Genomic DNA, 23,601 nt, shown 5'->3' on the forward strand with positions numbered 1-23,601 from the left:
AGTGCACTGGGTCGTCCAAGTAATACCTTACGTGAGTAAGGGTCGAATCCCATGGAGATTGTTGGTTTGAAGCAATCTATGGTTATCTTGTAAATCTTAGTTAGGAAGTCAATTATGTTTATCAGTTGAATAGCGAATAAACAAGAGAGCATGGATTAAAGGTTACTTGTTATGCAGTAATGGTGAGTATGTTGGAGTTTTGGAGATGCTTTGTCTTCTGAATCTCTGCTTTCCTCTGTCTTCTGAATCACGCACGCATGTCCTCCTATGGCAAGCTGTGTGTAGGTGGATCACCGTTGTCAATGGCTACCATCCATCCTTCCAGTGAAAAGGGTCCAAGTGCGCTGTCACCGCACGGCTAATCATCTGCAGGTTCTCAGTCATACCGGAATAGGATCTACTATCCTTTTGTGTCTGTCACTACGCCCAGTACTCGCGAGTTTGAAGTTCGTCACAGCCATCCAATCCCAGAATCCTACTCGGAATACCACAGACAAGGTTTAGACTTTCCGGATTCTCATGAATGCCGCCATCAATCTAGCTTCTACCACGGAGATTCTGATTGAGGAATCTAAGAGATATTCATTCAATCTTATATAGAACGGAGGTGATTGTCAGACACACGTTCATGGATTGAGGAAGGTGATGAGTGTCACTGATCATCGCCTTCTCCATAGTTAGGCGCGAATGGATATCTTAGATAGGAACACGCATATTTGAATAGAAAACAGAAATACTTGCATTAATTCATTGAGACACAGCAGAGCTCCTCACCCCCAACAATGGAGTTTAGAGACTCATACCGTCAGAGAGTATAAAGTTTAGATCTGAAATATCATGAGATACAGAATAAGTCTCTAAAAGTTGTTTAAATACTAAACTAGTAGCCTAGGTTTACAGAAAATGAGTAAACTATGATAGATGGTGCAGAAATCCACTTCTGGGGCCCACTTGGTGTGTGCTGGGGCTGAGACTTAAGAAATTCACGTGCATAAGGCCATTTTGGGCGTTCAATGCCAGGTTTGGATCCATTTCTGGCGTTGAACTCCAACTTTTAATCCTTTTTTGGCGCTGGACGCCAGAATTGGGCAGAGAACTGGCGTTGAACGCCAGTTTACGTCGTCTATCCTTGAGCAAAGTATAGACTATTATATATTGCTGGAAAGCCCTAGATGTCTACTTTCCAACGCAATTGGAAGCGCGCCATTTCGAGTTCTTTAGCTCCAGAAACTCCACTTTGAGTGCAGGGAGGTCAGAATCCAACAGCATCAGGAGCCCTTTTTCAGCCTGAATCAGATTTTTGCTCAGCTCCCTCAATTTCAGCCAGAAAAATACCTGAAATTACAGAAAAACACACAACTCATAGTAAAGTCTAGAAATATGAATTTTTCCTAAAAACTAATGAAAATAAACTAAAAACTAACTAAAACATACTAAAAACTATATGAAATTAACCCCAAAAAGCGTATAAAATATCCGCTCATCACAACACCAAACTTAAACTGTTGCTTGTCCTCAGGCAACTAGAAAAATAAAATAGAAGACTAATAGATTGAGAAGCAATAATATCTCAGAGTTTTTGAGTGAAGCTCAGATTCTAATTAGATGAGCGGGACTAGTAGCTTTTTGCTTCCGAACAGTTTTGACATCTCACTTTATCCATTGAAGCTCAGAGTGATTGGCATCTATAAGAACTTAGAATTCAGATAGTGTTATTGATTCTCCTATTTCAGTATGATTATTCTTGAACATAGCTATTTCATGAGTCTTGGCCGTGGCCCTAAGCACTTTGTTTTCCAGTATTACCACCGGATACATTAATGCCACAGACACATAATTGGGTGAACCTTTTAGATTATGACTCAGCTTTGCTAAAGTCCCCAATTAGAGGTGTCCAGAGTTCTTAAGCACACTCTCCTTTTTGCTTTGGACCTTGACTTTAACCGCTCAGTCTCAAGTTTTCACTTGACACCTTCACGCCACAAGCACATGGTTAGGGACAGCTTGGTTTAGCCGCTTAGGCCAAGATTTTATTCCCTTAGGCCCTCCTATCCACTGATGCTCAAAGCCTTAGGATCCTTTTTATTACCCTTGCCTTTTGGTTTTAAGGGTTATTGGCTTTTTTTTTTTGCTGCTTTTTCTTGCTTCAAGAATCATTTTTATGATTTTTCAGATTATCAATAACATGTCTCATGTTCACCATTCTTTCAAGAGCCAACATATTTAACAGTCTTAAACAACAAATTCAAAAGACATATGCACTGTTCAAGCATTCATTCAGAAGACAGAAAGCATTGCCACCACATGTAACTAATTAGAATTTCTCTTATTAAAACTCGAAATTTTATTGCCTCTTATTCAAAAGATCTACTATTTTATTCATGTTTGCTGATGATGAGAAAAATAACTATAGCTTAACTGGAGATAAAATCAAAATAGATACTAATTACTACTATATGACTCCTAAGGTAACTTCTAAAATGACAACTATCACAGAGTTAAAGCAGAGATTGGAATTTAACAACCTTAGTTCTGGGAAACGGGTGTTCCTCGAATCTTTGGGGTGCTTGGTCCTTCAAGAGATAACTTCTGGCGCTTCAAGTCCCTCAAGTCACGCCCTTGCTCCTCTTGTTCTTTAAACATATAGGTAAGAATTTGACTGTGTTCCTTTTGTTCTTTTATTATTTGTTCCATAGCTTCCTGTATCTTGGTAACAGACGTCTCAAGATACTCCCAGTATTCAGATTGAGGGATTTCTGGGAGAAATTCCTGTGTTTTCTTCTTGATGGGATCATCCTGTGCCTGTTGTTTTTCCATTGATGCTTTGGTGATTGGTTTCTCAACTGAGATATACTCAGTTATTCCTATCCTTACTCCAGCGTCCTTGCAGAGCAGAGAAATCACGCTTGGATAAGCCAACCTGGCCTCTTTAGAATTTTTGTTAGCAATTTTGTAGAGTTCAGCTGAGATCAGCTGATGAACTTCCACTTCTTTTCCCATCATGATGCAATGGATCATCACTGCTCTTTTAACAGTGACTTCAGAACGGTTGCTAGTGGGCAACAGAGAATGCCCAATGAAGTCCAGCCATCCTCTGGCGACTGGTTTGAGATCTTCTCTCTTGAGTTGATTTGGGACACCCTTTGTGTTGGTGGTCCACCTGGCTCTAGGGATACATATGTCCTCTAGAATCTTATCCAGGCCCTTGTCTGTTCTCATCATTCTCCTGTTGAAAGAGTTTGGATCATCTTTCAGCTGAGGTAGCTTTAAGATCTCCCTGATCCTGTCAGGGTGGGTATGAACAATCTTTCCTCTAACCACGGTCCGATAGTCATAGAGAGCAGTCCCAGATAGTTTCTGCTTGTCAGTTTGCCACATATTAGCATAGAATTCCTGGACCATGTTCCTCCCCACTTTCGTTTCAGGATTAGCTAGGACTTCCCAGTTCCTGATTCGAATTTGCTCCTGGATATCCGGATATTCATCTTCTTTCAGATCGAATCTAACTTCTGGGATCACTGATCTCAGACCCATTATTTTGTGATAATGGTCTGAATGTTCTTTAGATAAGAACTTCCCTTGATTCCAAAGTGGTTTTGGAATGCTCTCTTTCTTACCTCTTGGAGTGGGTTGTTTTCCTTTAGGAGCCATGATCTTAGTGATCTCGGATAAACACACCAAACTTAGAGGTTTGCTTGTCCTCGAGCAAAAGAAAAGAAAGGAGAGGGATGTAAGGAGAGCTAGGTGCACTTGTTGATGGAAGGGGAGGGGAGGCCGAACCCATATTTAAAGGGATGGGGGGTGGGTTTTCGAAATTTGGCAAAGATAGGATAGAAAGATTTTTAAAAAAGATAAGATAGAGGATATAGTTTAAAATTGAAAAGATATGATAGATTTTTGAAAAAGATAAAGCTAAATTTTGAAAAAGATAATATAGAGATTTGAAAAAGATATTGATTAGTTGAAAAGAAAAAAAGATAGATATGTTTATAGAAAAGATTTGAAAAGAGTTGGATTGAATTTGAAAAGAGGATTGGTGCTTATGGATTAAGATATATTTGATATTTTTAAAGTAGGATTTTTAGAAATTGGGGATTTTAGAAATCAGGGTTCTTAACATGTTTATGTAAAAAAAATCATGCATTGAAACATAAAATTTAAAATTAGAATGGAAAGATGTGTAGAAAAACGAATTTGGCTCCTCCCTGCCATCCTGGCGTTTGAACGCCCAAACACTGCCTATTTTGGGCGTTCAATGCCCAAATGCTGCTCTCCTGGGTGTTCAACGCCTAGTTGCTGCCATTACTGGCGTTCAACACCCAGTGGGTGCCCATTTCTGGCGTTGAACGCCCAGATTGCTACCATTACTGGCGTTCAACGCCCAGTGGATGCCCATTTTGGGCATTGAACGCCCAAAATACACTTTTACTGGTGTTTTCTTGCCAGTGAGCTCTTCTTCTCTGTTTTGTGTGCCGAATCCTTCTGTAACTCTGTGGACTTATACAAATGATTCTTCACCTTAGTGTCAGTGAACTTTATATAAACAAATAAAAATAAAAATAGGGAAAATGCTTAGAGGATTGATGCCCCATGGCTGGGTTGCCTCCTAGCAAGCGCTTCTTTATTGTCTTTAGCTGGACCTTGCTGAGCCTTTAGTCTAGCTTCAGCCTTGAGCACTCTTGCTCAACGTTGCCTTCAAGATAGTGCTTGATTCTCTGTCCATTGACAATGAACCTCTTATCAGAATCAATATCTTGAAGCTCCACATAACCATATGGTAATACACTTGTAATCACGTATGGTCCCCTCCACCGGGATTTCAATTTTTCGGGGAATAGCCTGAGTCTAGAGTTAAACAGCAGAACCTTCTGTCCTGGTTCAAAGATTCTAGATGACAGCTTTCTGTCATGCCACTTTTTCGATTTCTCTTTATAAAGCTTGGCATTTTCGAAAGCTGTGGATCTGAATTCCTCTAGCTCATTTAGCTGGAGCAATCTTTTTTCTCCTACTAATTTGGCATCGAAGTTTAGGAATCTGGTTGCCCAGTAGGCCTTATGTTCCAGTTCCACGGGCAGGTGACATGCCTTACCATACACAAGTTGGTATGGAGATGTCCCTATAGGGGTCTTGAATGCTGTTCTATAAGCCCACAGAGCATCATCCAAGTTCCGTGCCCAATCCTTTCTATGGGTATTTACTGTCCGTTCCAGGATTCTCTTTAATTCTCTGTTAGAGACTTCAGCTTGCCCATTGGTTTGTGGATGGTATGGAGTAGCCACCTTGTGGCGAATTCCATACCGAACCATGGCAGAGTAAAGCTGTTTATTGCAGAAGTGAGTGCCCCCATCACTAATTAGTACTCTAGGGATGCCAAACCTGCTAAAGATATGTTTCTGGAGGAACTTCAGCACTGTTTTAGTATCATTGGTGGGTGTGGCAATGGCCTCAACCCATTTTGATACATAGTCAACTGCCACCAGAATATAAGTGTTTGAGTATGATGGTGGGAAAGGTCCCATGAAGTCAATTCCCCATACATCAAACAACCCAATTTCCAAGATTCCTTGTTGAGGCATGGCGTAACCATGAGGCAAATTACCAGCTCTTTGGCAACTGTCACAATTACGTACAAACTCTCAGGAATCTCTATAGAGTGTGGGCCAATAGAAGCCACATTGGAGGACCTTGGTGGTTGTTCGCTCACCTCCGAAATGGCCTCCATATTGAGATCCGTGGCAATGCCATAAGATTCTCTGTGCTTCTTCTCTAGGCACACACCTACGGATTATTCCTTCTGCACACCTCTTAAAGAGATAGGGTTCATCCCATAAGTAGTACTTTGCATCAGTAATTAATTTCTTCTTTTGTATCCTGTTGTACTCCTTGGGTATGAACCTTGCAGCTTTATAGTTTGCAATATCGGCAAACCATGGTGCTTCCTGAATGGCAAATAAATGCTCATCTGGAAAAGTCTCAGAGATCTCAAGAGAGGGGAGGGACGTCCCTTCTACTGGCTCTATCCGGGACAGATGATCAGCCACTTGGTTCTCTGTCCCATTTCTGTCTCTTATTTCTATATCAAACTCTTGCAGAAGCAACACCCATCTGATGAGCCTGGATTTTGAATCCTGCTTTGTGAGTAGATATTTAAGAGCAGCATGTTCAGTATACACAATCACTTTTGATCCTACTAAGTATGATCTGAACTTGTCAATGGCGTAAACCACTACAAGTAATTCTTTTTCTGTGGTTGTGTAATTTTTCTGGGCATCATTTAAAATGCGACTAGCATAATAAATGACATGCAGAAGCTTGTTATGCCTCTGTCCCAGTACTGCACCAATGGCGTGATCACTGGCATCACACATTAGCTCAAATGGTAATGTCCAGTCTGGTGCAGAAATGACTGGTGCTGTGACCAGCTTAGCTTTCAGCGTTTCAAACGCCTGCAGGCATTCTGTGTCAAACACAAATGGCGTGTCAGCAGCTAGCAGATTGCTTAGAGGTTTTGCGATTTTTGAAAAATCCTTTATAAACCTCCTATAGAATCCTGCATGCCCCAGAAAGCTTCTGATTGCCTTAACATTGGCAGGTGGTGGTAATTTTTCAATTACCTCTATTTTTGCTTGATCCACCTCTATTCCCTTGTTTGAGATTTTATGCCCAAGGACAATCCCTTCAGTCACCATGAAGTGACATTTTTTCCAGTTTAAAACTAGGTTGGTCTCTTGGCATCTTTTCAGAACAAGTTTCAGGTGATCAAGACAGGAACTGAATGAGTCTCCGTATACTGAGAAGTCATCCATGAAGACTTCTAGAAATTTTTCCACCATATCAGAGAAAATAGAGAGCATGCATCTCTGGAAGGTTGCAGGTGCATTACACAGCCCAAATGGCATCCTTCTATAAGCAAACACTCCAGATGGACATGTGAATGCTGTTTTCTCTTGATCCTGGGGATCTACTGCAATCTGGTTATAGCCTGAGTAGCCATCCAAAAAGCAGTAATACTCATGACCTGCTAGTCTTTCTAGCATCTGGTCTATGAATGGTAAAGGAAAATGATCCTTTATGGTGGCTGTATTGAGCCTTCTGTAGTCAATACACATGCGCCACCCTGTAACTGTTCTTGTAGGAACCAGTTCATTTTTTTCATTATGAATCACTGTCATGCCTCCCTTTTTTGGGACGACTTGGACAGGGCTCACCTAGGGGCTATCAGAAATAGGATAAATAATCCCAGCCTCTAGTAGTTTGGTGACCTCTTTCTGCACCACTTCTTTCATGGCTGGATTTAGCCGCCTTTGTGGTTGGACCACTGGTTTAGCATTATCCTCCAACAAGATTTTGTGCATGCATCTAGCTGGGCTTATGCCCTTAAGATCACCTATGGACCACCCAAGAGCTGTCTTGTGTGTCCTTAGCACTTGAATAAGTGCTTCCTCTTCCTGTGAATTTAAAGCAGAGCTTATGATCACTGGAAAAGTGTCACCTTCTCCCAAAAATGCATATTTCAAGGATGGTGGTAATGGTTTGAGCTCGGGTTTAGGAGGTTTTTCCTCTTCCAAAAGAAATTTCAGAGGCTCCTTCATGTCCTCTGAATCCTCCAAATCAGGCTGAACATCTTTAAAGATGTCTTCCAACTCTGATTCGAGACTCTCAGCCATGTTGATCTCTTCTACCAAAGAGTCAATAAGATCAACTTTCATGCAGTCTTTTGATGTGTCTGGATGCTGCATGGCTTTGACAGCATTCAGCTTAAACTCATCATCATTGACTCTCAGGGTTATTTCCCCCTGTTGGACGTCAATGAGGGTTCGTCCAGTTGCTAGGAAGGGTCTTCCTAGAATGAGAGTGGCACTCCTGTGCTCCTCCATTTCCAGCACAACAAAGTCAGTGGAAAAGGCGAATGGCCCAACTCTGACAATCATGTCTTCAATCACGCCTGATGGGTATTTAGTAGAGCCATCAGCATGTTGGAGACATATCCGGGTTGGTTTAACTTCTTCAGTTAAGCCAAGCTTTCTGATAGTGGATGCAGGTATTAGGTTGATGCTTGCCCCAAGATCGCATAAGGCTGTCTTGGTGCAATTACCTTCTAATATACATGGTATCAGAAAACTCTCAGGGTCTTTAAGCTTTTCAGGAAAGCTCTTCAGAATGACTGCACTGCATTCTTCAGTGAGGAGAACTCTTTCTGTTTCTCTCCAGTCCCTTTTATGACTCAAGATCTCTTTCATGAACTTGGCATAAGAAGGTATTTGCTCAAGTGCTTCTGCAAATGGAATCTTTAATTCAAGAGTCCTGAGATAATCTGCGAAGCGAGCAAATTGCTTATCCTGCTCCTCTTTCCGGAGTTTTTGAGGATAAGGTATCTTGGCTTTATATTCTTCAACCTTAGTTGCTGCAGGTTTATTGCCTATAGAAGTGGTTGAAGAAGCCTTTTTAGAGGGGTTGTTATCAGCATTTGTGTGTGTCTGATCCCTCACTGGCAATTGAGTGCCAGAGTTAGAAGCTGGAGTGACGTTAGACACCAACTCCTTGTCTGTTCCTGGCGTCTGAACGCCAGAACTGTGCCCATTTTGGGCGTTCAGCGCCAGATCCTGCCCATTTTGGGCGTTCAACGCCAGATTCTTGCCCATTTCTGACGTTGAACGCCAGTCCTGCCTTGTTTCTGGTGTTGAACACCAGTCCTGAGCATGGTCTGGGCGTTCAGCGCCAGCCTTCTACCAAATTTCTGGCGTTTTAGTTCCAGAATTACTTTTTCCTGGGCTCTTACTGTCCTCAGGTGAATTTTGGGTGGTTTGCTCATTTCTTAGCTTTTTGCTGCTTTGAGGTGGGGTATTTAATGTTTTTCCACTTCTTAATTGAACTGCTTGGTATTCTTCTGTTATTTGCCTTGACAGCTGCTGCTTTGTTTGCTTAAACTGTTCTTCCATATGTATATTAGCCATCCTTGTCTCTTGTAGTTTATCCTTGAATTCGGCTAACTGCTTTGTTAGAAAGTCCAATTGTTGATTGAATTCAGCAGCTTGTTTTACAGGGCTGAGTTCAGCAGTTACTGTTTTAACCTCTTCTTTCATGGAAGGGTCACTGCTTAGGTACAGATGCTGATTCCTGGCAACTGTATCAATGAGCTCTTGAACCTCTTCAATTGTCTTTCTCATGTGGATAGATCCACCAGCTGAGTAATCTAGAGACATCTGAGCTCCTTCTGCAAGCCCATAATAGAAGATGTCCAACTGAACCCACTCTGAAAACATTTCAGAGGGGCATTTTCGTAGCATCTCTCTATATCTCTCCCAGACATCATAAAGTGATTCATTATCTCCTTGTTTAAAGCCTTGGATGTCCAGCCTTAGCTGTTTCATCCGTTTTGGAGGAAAATATTGATTTAGGAATTTTTCTGTCAGCTGTTTCCATGTCCTTATGCTGGCCTTAGGTTGGTTATTTAACCACCTCTTAGCTTGATCTTTTACAGCAAATGGAAACAGTAATAATCTATAGACATCCTGATCTACTTCCTTATCATGTACTGTGTTAGCAATTTGTAAAAACTATGCCAGAAACTCTGTAGGTTCTTCCTGTGAAAGACCAAAATACTGGCAACTTTGCTGCACCATGATAATGAGCTGAGGATTCAACTCAAAGCTACTGACTCCAATGGAGGGTATGCAGATACTACTCCCATATAAAGCAGTAGAGGGGTTAGAATATGACCCCAGAGTCCTCCTGGACTGTTCATTTCCACTTAGGTCCATGATGGAGAAAGGGAGATGATGTAAAATAGAAAAAATATTTTTTTGTTTATTTATTTATTCGAAAATAGATCAAAATAAAATAAATAAAAATGGGTGAAGATTTTCAAAAAAACTGAGGAGAGAGAAAGTGGTTAGGAAGTTTTGAAAAGGATATGATGATTTTTGAAAAAGGTTTTAAATTTTGAAATAAAAATCTGAATTTTAGAAATAGATTTCGAAAATTTTGGAGGAAAAACACTAAGGAACACCAAACTTAAAAGTTTTAAGATCAAAACACAAGGAAAACTAACGAACACTAGAACACCAAGAAGAACACCAAACTTAGAATTTTTAGAAAACCAAAATAAAATTTTTGAAAAACAAAGAAAAATCAGTAAGAAAACACCAAACTTAGAGTTTGGCACAAGATTTAATAGAAAAATAATTTTTGAAAAAATTTTTGAAAAGGAAAATAAAAGACTCTGACCCACAAGACAAAAAATTCCTAATCTAAGCAACAAGACTCGCTGTCAGTTGTTCTAGCTCAAACAATCCCCGGCAACGGCGCCAAAAACTTGGTGCACAAATTGTGAATCACACTTTTCACAACTCGTACCACTAACCAGCAAGTGCACTGGGTCGTCCAAGTAATACCTTACGTGAGTAAGGGTCGAATCCCATGGAGATTGTTGGTTTGAAGCAATCTATGGTTATCTTGTAAATCTTAGTTAGGAAGTCAATTATGTTTATCAGTTGAATAGCGAATAAACAAGAGAGCATGGATTAAAGGTTACTTGTTATGCAGTAATGGAGAGTATGTTGGAGTTTTGGAGATGCTTTGTCTTCTGAATCTCTGCTTTCCTCTGTCTTCTGAATCACGCACGCATGTCCTCCTATGGCAAGCTGTGTGTAGGTGGATCACCGTTGTCAATGGCTACCATCCATCCTTCCAGTGAAAAGGGTCCAAGTGCGCTGTCACCGCACGGCTAATCATCTGCAGGTTCTCAGTCATACTGGAATAGGATCTACTATCCTTTTGTGTCTATCACTACGCCCAGTACTCGCGAGTTTGAAGTTCGTCACAGCCATCCAATCCCAGAATCCTACTCGGAATATCACAGACAAGATTTAGACTTTCCGGATTCTCATGAATGCCGCCATCAATCTAGCTTCTACCACGGAGATTCTGATTGAGGAATCTAAGAGATATTCATTCAATCTTATATAGAACGGAGGTGATTGTCAGACACACGTTCATGGATTGAGGAAGGTGATAAGTGTCACTGATCATCGCCTTCTCCATAGTTAGGCGCGAATGGATATCTTAGATAGAAACACGCATATTTGAATAGAAAACAGAAATACTTGCATTAATTCATTGAGACACAGCAGAGCTCCTCACCCCCAACAATGGAGTTTAGAGACTCATGCCGTCAGAGAGTACAAAGTTTAGATCTGAAACGTCATGAGATACAGAATAAGTCTCTAAAAGTTGTTTAAATACTAAACTAGTAGCCTAGGTTTACAGAAAATGAGTAAACTATGATAGATGGTGCAGAGATCCACTTCTGGGGCCCACTTGGTGTGTGCTGGGGCTGAGACTTAAGCAATTCACGTGCATAAGGCCATTTTGGGCGTTCAATGCCAGGTTTGGATCCATTTCTGGCGTTGAACTCCAACTTTTAATCCTTTTCTGGCGCTGGACGCCAGAATTGGGCAGAAAACTGGCGTTGAACGCCAGTTTACATCGTCTATCCTTGAGCAAAGTATGAACTATTATATATTGCTGGAAAGCCCTGGATGTCTACTTTCCAAAGCAATTGGAATCGCGCCATTTCGAGTTCTGTAGCTCCATAAAATATACTTTGAGTGCAGGGAGGTCAGAATCCAACAGCATCAGCAGTCCTTTTTCAGCCTGAATCAGATTTTTGCTTAGCTCCCTCAATTTCAGCCAGAAAAATACCTAAAATTACAGAAAAACACACAACTCATAGTAAAGTCCAGAAATATGAATTTTTCCTAAAAACTAATGAAAATAAACTAAAAACTAACTAAAACATACTAAAAACTATATGAAATTAACCCCAAAAAGCGTATAAAATATCCGCTCATCAGTGGTCCTGCTGCTATGATGAGGTTTAGATGGCAAAATTAGGATGGTCATCTTATTTTTTGGGAGTATCTTTTTATTGAGACACCGAGATATTGAATAATGGTGTTGAAAAATAATATCCAATTTTATAGGTATCGTGTAATGAATATTATGTTCATCTATGAATATTATGTTTATCTATGTGATTTTTGGCTTTCTTTTTTTCAATTTACAATGTGTTTGATAGAGTAAATTTAGAAAACAAATCTAAAGTATTTATTTTGAAATGGAAAAATTTTAAAAAAATTTTATTTTACCTTACTGACAGATTTACAGACGGATTTTCTGTCGGTATTCAGAGTGTGGAATGATTTTTCAAGGTTCAAATTACAGACGAAAAATCTGTCAAAAAATTTATTTCTGTCTGTAATTACGGATAAAAAATCTGTCGAAAAATCTGTCTGTAATTACAGACAGAAAATCTGTCGGAAAATTCGTCTGTAATTACAGATGGAAAATCCGTCTGAAAATCCGTCGAAAAGTTCGTCGCCTTCGGGAAATGGATGGAAAATTTACAGAGGGAAAATCCGTCGGTAACTGGTAAAAATCTGTCGGCAATTTTCTGACGGAAAAAATCCATCGGTAAATAATTTCTGACGAGGCTTTTACAGAGGGACAAAATCCGTCGGTAATTTTGTCAGTAACCAAAAATCCATCTGTAATAAAGACTAAATCTGTCTGTATTAATCCATTTTCTAGTAGTGTCATGAGAAGAAACCATGGGAAGTCGTTGCCTTTCTTAACATAAATTACCTCATTGGCGCTGGATTTGACCACCAATTCATTACCACCGAAAATCTCTCCCCAACTATGCTCCTTTCCAAGTTCAAACCCAGAAAGGCCAAGAAGGAAAAATACATTATACAGATAAACATAAAGGTATGAAATGGAAACTGAAATGTTTATAAAGTCCATTATTTTCACTAACCGTGTGTTATATTTTTATGTCATGAAAAAATTATAAAATTATAAAACACATTTATATCTTATGAGGATTGATCATCTGATTGGCACCTGTAATAACCATTACCTAGGACTTGTGCAAATTGTTTACATCTCACAACTACAATCGAAAGCATAGGAGTTAGTAGAAAAAGGATCACCAATTCTCAGGAATTTCAACTACTAAAAAGCTTTGTAACTTAATGCGCACTTGACCCTTATTGAAAACCAAGTTTCATTCCAAAAACAAGTTACAATCAGTTAATACATTTATATGTTGTAAAAAGAAGATAGAGTCTAGAACGTTTTTGCTTACCTTTTTCGTTAATGTTGCTTGAAGTTAAGGAAGACCATCATTGTCACTATAACGATTAATAGAAGGTTCCCGCACAAGTTTTTGCACCTTGTCCAATGGCTTCTTTCGGTTGCTGCCACTAAACCACACCCTTAAAATATTCAACAACTCCATCATGGATCACACGTCAAACAAAAGTAAGGATCAAATAAGATGTAGAAAATTAATTAAACACCAATTATTCAGAACAGTAACTAAATCCAAAATATGATTAGTAAACTTCAAATGAATAGAAATAAGTAATACATGAAGAATCAAAATTTGATAGCCTTTGGAAGCAACAAATTCTACATATCGTGAGAAAAATCATATAGAAATGCAAAAAACTTCTTTTCAAAATAGTCAAAGTTTTCACCTTCTCAACAAATTTTTAATGCAGTTGTCCCTAACTCTTTAATAAGATTAAAGAACACATACATATATCCCATTTTTTGATACAAAAAGGATAGCTAAATAAATATGAATACATGACTTGAACTTTAAAGTATAAGTCAAACTAACAAAGTAGAAACAATTTTCTAACAGTTTATGCTATAGTAAATGTCTTTATACACTTTTTCTTTTTGCATAACAGTGATCTCCAAATTAGATTATTTATCACAAAAAAGAGATATGTTCTCCAAAATATTGGTTACAATACAAAATTGTACATCAGTAATAAAAATAAAGTTATGGTATAAAAGAAGAATCCCAACTCAAATTCTCACGTCTTTTTTCTTCCTTTTATTATGAAACCAAAAGAAATCTAACAAAATCTACATATTTGATCATCAGCTTATAAAATTGATCCTTAAATAAGCATATTTCTCAACCCATTCAAAGCTTGATAACTGATGTGTGAGCATCTTTTCTATCTTTTCCTAGTGAATTTACATCTAATTTGTTGAGTTTAATTAAGAATTAATTATATTTTAGCCACTATGGATGCTATTTTGAGTTTTGTGCAAATTTATTTATTTTAGGTAGCATTCGGCTGGATTTGATGGAGTTTCTGCAACACAAGAATAAAAGGAGATGGCTGCGAGGAGCGACGCGCATGCGTGCCTGACGCGTGCGCGTGAATTGGAGGTATCCATGGCGACCCGTGTGCGTGACCGACGCGTACGCGTAAATTGAAGATTTGCTCAGCGACGCGTGCGCATGATCGACGCGACCGCGTGACTCGCGAAGAAGACCATCGACGCGTACGCGTGACTGACGCGTACGCCTGACATGCGCCACATGCAGAAAATGCAAAAACTGCTGGGGGTGATTTCTGAGCCCCATTTTAGCACCCAAGTTAGGCGCAGATCCAGTAAAGCCAAGTGGTCCCCACATTATAAGACGCGGAGTAGTTAGTTAATTCTGATTTAAATTCAAATTTGATTTTAAAATAGAAAAAGATATTATCCTAATTTTAAATATTAGATTTAAAAATTAATTAGGATTAGATATAAAAAGGGGAGACTTCTCTTCTATTAGGAGATTACATTAGGGGGGATTCCATTAGGGAATTCTATACAAATTTACATTCCACATTCCATAAGCAACTAATCCTCCATTGTTAAGGTTAGGAGCTCTGTCTATTTGTATGGATTGATTTTCTTGTTTTTTCTATTTTAATTTATGCATGGATTTATAATTTAAGAATTGTTTTCGTTCTTTATTTTATGAATTTGGGTGGAACGGAAGTATGACCCTCTTTCTATTTGAGTTCTTGTAAAACTTGGAAAAGCTCTTTACTTGAACAACAGCTTGAAAACATATTCTTCTAAATATTAATTATCTGGATTTAACGAGATACGTGATATATAATCCTTTTATTTTTGGGTAATTAGAGTTTTTGTGGCATATAAACTGGAATTTGATCATGTAGCTTCTAATTGGAATTAATTGACCAAGGAATTGGCAGTTAATGAATTTTAGAGGAGACTAGAAAGGTCTAAGGAATTAGGGTCTAGTCACATAAAGTTTGCCATAAATTAAATCCTACATAATTAAAATAGTTAGTAAGAAAAGTAAATCCGGAAAAATAGATAATTCTGAAGCTTTAACTGTTTTCTCAATATTTTATTCCCAACATTTTTACTTGCCTTTCTTCAATATTTTTTATTGCTCAAACACTCTTTTCTGTTTGTCTAACTAAGCCTATCAAACACTATTGTTGCTTAATCCATCAATCCTCGTGGGATCGACCCTTACTCACGTAAGGTATTACTTGGTACGACCTGGTGCACTTGCCGGTTAGTTAGTGTGGTCGTAAAATATCGCACCAAGTTTTGGGCGCCGTTGCCGGGGATTGACTATGATTAACAACTATTAGTTGTTTGATTGTTTAGATTAGGCGTTTTAATTTTAATTTTAATTAAAAATTGTTTTACTATTTTTCGAAAAAAAAAATTTTCCTCGTCTTTCGTTAGCACCCGTGTCCCCCGTTTTAATTTTTTTTTACTTCATTTAACGTTTGAATTTTATTTTTAAAACCTGCGTCCATTTTTTTATTTTCTTTTTTCTTTTTATTTTCTTTTATTTTCATTCTGTTTCTTTTCGTTATTTTTTTTCTTTTAATATTTTATTAGTTTTATTTTATTTCTATTTTTAACCTTCAAAAAAAATTTTATTTTTAAATAAATAAATAGCATTAATATTTTTCTTAATTTCTGAATTTAAGTTTGGTGTTTCCTAGTTAATTTTATTTTAATTTTTCTTATTTTAATTTTTAGAATTCTGTTCTTTCTTCTTTGCTTTCCTGTTTACCATATGGTGCGTTTAATTCTGTTTGGTGTGTTGTGCTAAGGAAAAATAATGGAGAGAGATCACATGGGTTACTACTCCCACCCAAGTAGTAATTCATATGATTGTGGATGGAGGAACTATCCAAATTTCGGTTGGCAAGGTCAAAACCAAAGAAACTTCAGTGCTCCATGTTCCAACTATCAAGAACCACGATCTCCATATCCATACCAAGAACCACCACCTCTCTGTCCATATCAAGAACCATCATCTTTCTACTCATATCAAGAGCCACTATCTACCTATTCATACCAAGAACCATCCTCTTTTTACACCTATCAAGAACCATCCTCTCCTTCTTCTTATTCATGTCAAGAGCCACCTCCTTCTTATTCATCTCAAACACCATCAGATCTTGAGCTTCTCATGAAAGAATTCTTACATGATATAAAGACGAGTGTCAAAAATATAGAGAAGCATGTGCAGTCAATTATCAAGAACCAAGAAGGGGAACAAGCAAATTCTTTCCCAAGAGACACAATGCAAGATCCTATGGAAGAAAGTGAGGAAACCAATCAAAGGAGTTTATACTCCAGTGAATTAGAGAACTTTCCATCCTCACACATGGAAGAAAAGGAAGATGCAAAAACAAAGGAGGAAGATGCACCCACAAAGGAGGAAGATGCACAACCTCTCATGCCCTTGGTAAGCAATGAAGAAGAGATTGAATTAGAAGACAGCTACCAAGAGGAAGAGGTTGAAATTGAGGAAGCTTGCAAAGAAGTAGAAGAATTCACAGAAGAACACAAGAGGGTGGAGCTTGCAAGACCTCTTCCAAAACCATCACCATCCAATACAACATTTAAGTGGGTAAAATTCCTATCCTTAACCTTTGCTTTCCCACTTGAATATGGGCTACTAGAGACGGATGGTCAACTTAGAGCTCTTTGTGGCATAAAGAGTAAGAGGAAGATGGTTAGTGACAAGAGTTGTCAAGCAAGGTTCAAAATGGTTGCATGCTCCAAATTGAAGTGCAAGGATTGGTGTAGAGCTCACTTGAACGGGTCTAGAAGGTTGCTTGGATGTCTCTGTGAAAATTCAGATTACTTGCCACCCAGTGGGAACAATGGTGATACACAAGAAGACGGGTGTAAAGCAAAGTTTGGGACCCTGGAATTCATTCCCACAATCAACACTCTTGGGACTTTGTCACTTGCTTCAACTTGTTCAAAGGCATTATGCGCCTAGTTTGGGATCCCGGTAGCCATTGAAATTACAAATATTGATGGAGATTCCTGGATCAGTACAAGCACAAGCCACCATGACAAGGAGCTCACCATATGTCCAACTTAAGGACTTTAACTAAAAGTGCTTAGTCGGAGACAACCCACCGTGGTATGATCATTTCTTTTTAGACTTAGTTGTTTTTCATAGTAGTAATTTTCTTATTTGATTTTTATTAAGTTCTTACTAATTTTCTGATCATGCAGCTATGTTAGAACAGGAACCGGATAATTTAAAAAAAAAAAAGAGAAAGAGCACACGACGCGCAAGCGTCACTGACGCGAATGCGTCAATCATGTGTGCATGAAAAACAATAATTGATAGAGAGTTGTGTAGGAACGGCGTTGGACTCATGCTTGGCGCACAAACATGACCACGCGTACGCGTACCCCATGCGTGCGCGTCATTTTGCAATTATCGCCATCCACGTGTGCGCGTCATTGACGCGAACGCGTGACCAGAAAAATCGACGTAAAGGAATGTTTGGGCAGAGAGTTGCGCTAGCTTGGGGCAGGAAGTGTGCTAAAAGCACAAATTTAGGCACGCGGACGCGTGACTGACGCGTTCGCGTCAGTTGCACATATGGCCATCCACGCGAGCGCGTGCACAGCACGAACGCGTCGTATAAATAATTGGCTCCCAAGCCATGTGAACAGAGAGTCGCGCGGGCGCGTGGCTGGCTTCAAGCAAATCGCACAAAATCCAAGGCACGTGGACACGTGCCTGACGCTAACGCGTCATTATGAAGAATGCGCAACCCACGCGTACGCGTGTCGTACGCGTACGCGTCGCTTGCGCCACCCAGTTTTCTTTCTCTCTCTCTCCCAATCATAATTCTCTCTTATTCTTTTATCCTTTTATTTTCCTTTTCTCATACTATTCGTCTCTTCTATTTTCAGTTATTCTCTGCTTGAGGACAAGCAAACCTTTAAGTTTGGTGTTGTTGGACGCTGCGCTTATTGGTTTTCTGGCACAAAAGGGAGGCGAATCATCTTCATTAAGGAGCACAGGCTAAAGAATAAAGCAACCACTAGGATAACTAAGGTGGTTGAGTTTCTTTTATTTTTTATTCCTCCCCTCTTTTTCTATGATATGTTCCAGTTTTTTGCTATTTTACTTTGTCTGTTGCATGATCCTTTATTAGTGAGAATCATAGGTCTAGTTTAGTTTTCCCTTAAATGCTTTAATACTGAAAAGATGTTTCATGTACCACTCACTGAACTTGAATCTAAAAAGAAAAGAAAAAGAAGTGATGTATTGCATGAGAAATTGAGTTTAATTTTAAGAATAGTCTAATTTACTTAAAGGTGGTGGTATTTTCTGTGATTTCTGAATGCATGATATGAACAGTGCATATTTGAATTTGAATCAAGGGATGTTGATGTATAAGGAACAGGAATTTAGAGAATTATTATGACTTCTCTGAAATAAACAAAAATTTAATCCTTGAAGCAAAAGAAACAGCAAAAAATAAATAAATAATAATTAATAAATTTTAGCAAGGTCCAAGGCTTTAAGCATCAATGACTAGGGAGGTCAGACATGATTAAAAGCTCAAAGAGTTATTTCCCTAGTTATATGCTTGTGGTGTGATTGTGTCAAGTAATCCTTGAGACAGAACACTTAGAGTCGAGATCAAGTGCGTTTAACAGAGTATGCCAAAGGCTTTGAGCACCACTGTCTGGGAGTAACTGAAAGAAAAATCAGAACTCAAAGAGAGTTCCCCAGTTAAGTGCTTGTGGTGTTTCTGTGTCAAGTAAAGCTTGAGACAAAACATTTAAAGTTATGGCTAGGCTCAAGGTGTAAAGCACCAAAGAAAAATAAATTAAAATAAATTTTGTTGTGTTCAAGGATTAAACTAAAATATAAAGATCAGAGAATTCATAATATTATCCGGATTCTAGTTCCGAATGACAATAACATTCTTGATTCAAAGGAGAGTGAGATTCCAAACCTATTCAGAATTACAGTTATAAACCCCAATATAAAAAGAGACATGAGCTTAATCGAACTCTCATTCTCATGCAAATTCACATCCCAAGCCTATATTAGTTTTGGTTGCTTGAGGACAAGCAACAGTTTAAATTTGGTGTTGTGATGCGTGAGCATCTTTTCTATCTTTTTCTAGTGAATTTGCATCTAATTTGTTGAGTTTAATTAAGAATTAATTATATTTTAGCCACTATGGATGCTATTTTGAGTTTTGTGCAATTTTATTTATTTTAGGTAGCATTCGGCTGGATTTGATGGAGTTTCTACAACACAAGAATAAAAGGAGATGGCTGCGAGGAGTGACACACACGCGTGCCTGACGCGTGTGCGTGAATTGGAGGTATCCATGGCGATGCGTGCGCGTGACCGACGAGTACGCGTGAATTGAAGATTTGCTCAGCGACGTGTGCGCGTGATCGATGCGACCGCGTGACTTGCGAAGAAGACCATCGACGCGTACGCGTGACTGACGCGTACGCGTGACATGCGCCACATGCAGAAAACGCAAAAACCGCTGGGGGTGATTTCTGGGCCCCATTTTAGCACCCAAGTTAGGCGCGGATCCAGTAAAGCCAAGTGGTCCCCACGTTATAAGACGCGGAGTAGTTAGTTAATTCTGATTTAAATTCAAATTTGATTTTAAAATAGGAAAAGATATTATCCTAATTTTAAATATTAGATTTAAAAATTAATTAGGATTAGATATAAAAAGGGGAGACTTCTCTTCTATTAGGAGATTACATTAGGGAATTCTATACAAATTTACATTCCATATTCCATGAGCAACTAATCCTCTATTGTTAAGGTTAGGAGCTCTGTCTATTTGTATGGATTGATTTTCTTGCTTTTTCTATTTTAATTTATGCATGGATTTATAATTTAAGAATTGTTTTCGTTCTTTATTTTATGAATTTGGGTAGAACGGAAGTATGACCCTCTTTCTATTTGAGTTCTTGTCAAACTTGGAAAAGCTCTTTACTTGAACAACAGCTTGAAAACATATTCTCCTAAATTTTAATTATCTGGATTTAACGGGATACGTGACATATAATCCTTTTATTTTTGGGTAATTAGAGTTTTTGTGGCATATAAACTGGAATTTGATCATGTAGCTTCTAATTGAAATTAATTGACCAAGGAATTGGCAGTTAATGAATTTTAGAGGAGACTAGAAAGGTCTAAGGAATTAGGGTCTAGTCACATAAAGTTTGCCATAAATTAAATCCTACATAATTAAAATAGTTAGTAAGAAAAGTAAATCCGGAAAAATAGATAACTCTGAAGCCTTAACTATTTTCTCAATTTTTTATTCCCAACATTTTTACTTGCCTTTCTTCAATATTTTTTATTACTCAAACACTCTTTTATGTTTGTCTAACTAAGCCTATCAAACACTATTGTTGCTTAATCCATCAATCCTCGTGGGATCGACCTTTCCTCACGTAAGGTATTACTTGGTACGACCCGGTACACTTGTCGGTTAGTTAGTGTGGTTGTAAAATATCGCACCAATAACATGGGCAATCATCAATGTCTTCATCAGTAGAAAAATGTTAACTATCTAAAAATTTAGAAGCTTCTAAAGTCTAACAAATATCCAATTTCTAAAAACAGATTAATATCCTGATTGAAATACTAATAAAGTTTTCTGGCAACTTTGAATTAATCATTTAGCACCTATATAATGAGAAGCCCAGATTATATTTTGACACCATAATAAACGTTAGTAACTTTGATTATATTAGCAATAAACAAAAGATTTAACCCACAAGGTAAAGAATAGTTATTAATAGTAGAATTATAAGCATGATGTTATGGTAGTTCTAGAAGATAGTTGAGGTTATCAGAACCAAAAATAATGACCATAAACAAAGACTTACTATTTAAACAAAATGAAAAATTTGAGATATGTGCAAGGAAATTGGAAAACAATAAATAAGAAGGCACAATCTATAATGTAGAATCTTAATATAATAGGTAAAAAGGACCATACCTTTTAGAATAGTGCCAGTAAATCCATTGTGCATCTAGGACACAAAGTCTTCTCCACAAATCCGCAATTCCAACCGAACGAAGAAAATCATATAAGAGAGCAAGATTTATCCAATAATTATCAAATAAACAAATTAATATGAGAGAAAGAAATTAGTGAAACCAGAATTGAAGAGTATTTACAACAAACTCTAGTACAACATTAACTTTTTGAGGATCCACTGTGCAAAAGGAAAAAAATTATATGTAAATAAAAACTAAGACCTTTACCAAAACTCTAAAAACATGAAACTCGATCGAAAACCAATCAAAACCAAAGCTTTAATAATAAAAATAAAAATCAAAACTGAGAAATTTGCTTTTGATAGCACCCTCATGGCGCTTGAATGTTCTTTTTTTACCCTTGGCAGAGCATGTGTATCCAAAATGGCCACGTCCCACTTTTTACCAAAACTCATAGTGAACTAAAAACTGCTTTGAGAATCCAAATGCTGCTAATAGTAATAAAAGTTTATAACAGAGAGAACCTGGTAAAAATAAAAAATAAAATTAAAGAGAAATGCAAAAGTGGGAGGAAAAAACAAAAATAAAAAAGTGAGGCAATGTATGATGTAAAAAGTTTAAAGAATCTATAGAAGAACACTCACAATTCACAAGATCAGATCACTACAAAAAAAAAAAAAATTAGACCAAGATATTGTGAAAATTTTTTTTAACCTTATATAAAAGAGACAATTTTCTCATAATAGTGCTTATTTAACTTATTTTGTGCACTCCAATCAATTTTTTTATTCTCGAATTGATTCTAAATTTTTCATTGAACAAAAGAAAAATATCAGGAAAAGGAACATTGTTGGCAACGAATTATCAATGTAAGGGGCTATTAATTAAAAATCAACATGTACATGTAGGAAAAATATAGTACCTTTTACACTCCTCATCCTCTTTAACTAATTGAACTTTAAGTTTCTGAATTCTAGAATTAAGGCTATCCACTTCTTGAGAACTCTCATCCAGGTAAACCTTTTTATATACATACATTGCAACTATAATAGAATCATTAGTAATTTAGTATCCATCAACTAAAAAGACAATGTATTTTCTTTTGTTATTTTATTCAGAGAAATGAATTTCAAGGTGAATTCCATAAATATTCTCATGAAAACCTAAAACAAACACCTCAGCGTCAAAAGTAGAGACACCTTGACATAGTAGACTTCTAAAGTGCACAAGTCCACATCATAAGAGCTAAGATCTAGCCCATGCCCCCAAAACACTATAAGCATCATTAGCCCCAACCAAATCTAGGAATAAGCTTCAGTAAAATCACTCACGAGAAATCATTTCAAACGGCACTGGTGTGTGTATGCAAACTCCACACTTTCGTACAGCAGCAGTATCCGCAAGTGTCCTGGATAGTCCAAGTAATACCTAAGCGAGTCAGGGTCGATCCCACGAGGATTGTGGCTTGAAGCAAGCTATGATTGTCTTGTAGGTCTTAGTCAGGCGGAATCAGAAGGAGTTGGAATATTATGTAAACCTTGAATGATTATATGTCATAAATGCTTGGATGAAATAATAGGAATTATATGATGGAAATTGAGTCGAGAGTCGGAGTTGCTTTGTCTTTCTGAATTAACTCCGGTACTATCATCTTCTTTGCTTATGAATGATATTCTTCTATGGCAGGCTGTAAGTGATCAAAGCTATTGCCCGTGGTCATTGATCTCCTCTGCTACATATTGAATGCCAGGGCCCTTGTCATTCATTCCAATGGAGGGTGAAGCGCTAGCAGGCTATTCTCTTGGCGATCCTACTCAAAGCGCCACAGACAAGGTCGAATCTTTCGGATTAGAGAACGTTGGTTCTTTGAAATAGCCTATACCACGGAGACCTTAATCTCCCTGTAGATCAGCTGAATTGGTGTCTCAAGAAGTCCCCAACGAAATTGTGGATTAACCGTCTGAGAGATGTATAAACATAGCTGTCGGCTTGTGCTTTTCTTCCAGGTACTCATACGAACCTAAGTAGACACGGGTGTTTATCAGGCACGTTCATCTTAATGTGATGAATAGAGCTAATTTGTTAGATCATCTTGTTCATCATGATGAAGCTCGGATATACATCTTAGAGATAGATCCAAAACAGATCGAAGAAGAAACAATAGTACTTTTATTAATTCATAAGACTCAGCAGGGCTCCTCCCCTCAACCTAGGAGGTTTAGAAACTCATACTGAGGTAGAATACAATGTAAAACATGTATAATAAGAAAAAGTGATGTATCCTCTGAATGACATGAATAAAATCCTTCAAATACTAAACTAATGACTAGTAAGGGTACAACAGTCTTTTTGGTGCAAAGATCCACTTCTGGGGCCCATTTGGTAAGTGTTTGGGCTGAGCTTGATGAGATCCATGTAATATGAGGTCT

The 23,601-nt window shown here is 37.9% G+C and overlaps 1 protein-coding gene across 1 annotated transcript in view; it reads left to right on the forward strand.

Annotated features, from left to right (window-relative positions):
• LOC112702600 (uncharacterized) overlaps positions 1 to 23,601 on the forward strand; it is a 123,566-nt gene that overhangs the window by 33,752 nt on the left and 66,213 nt on the right. The gene's annotated exons all lie outside the window — the stretch shown is intronic.

Source organism: Arachis hypogaea, chromosome 1 (genome assembly GCF_003086295.3).
Source record: "Arachis hypogaea cultivar Tifrunner chromosome 1, arahy.Tifrunner.gnm2.J5K5, whole genome shotgun sequence".
Lineage (NCBI taxonomy): Eukaryota > Viridiplantae > Streptophyta > Magnoliopsida > Fabales > Fabaceae > Arachis > Arachis hypogaea.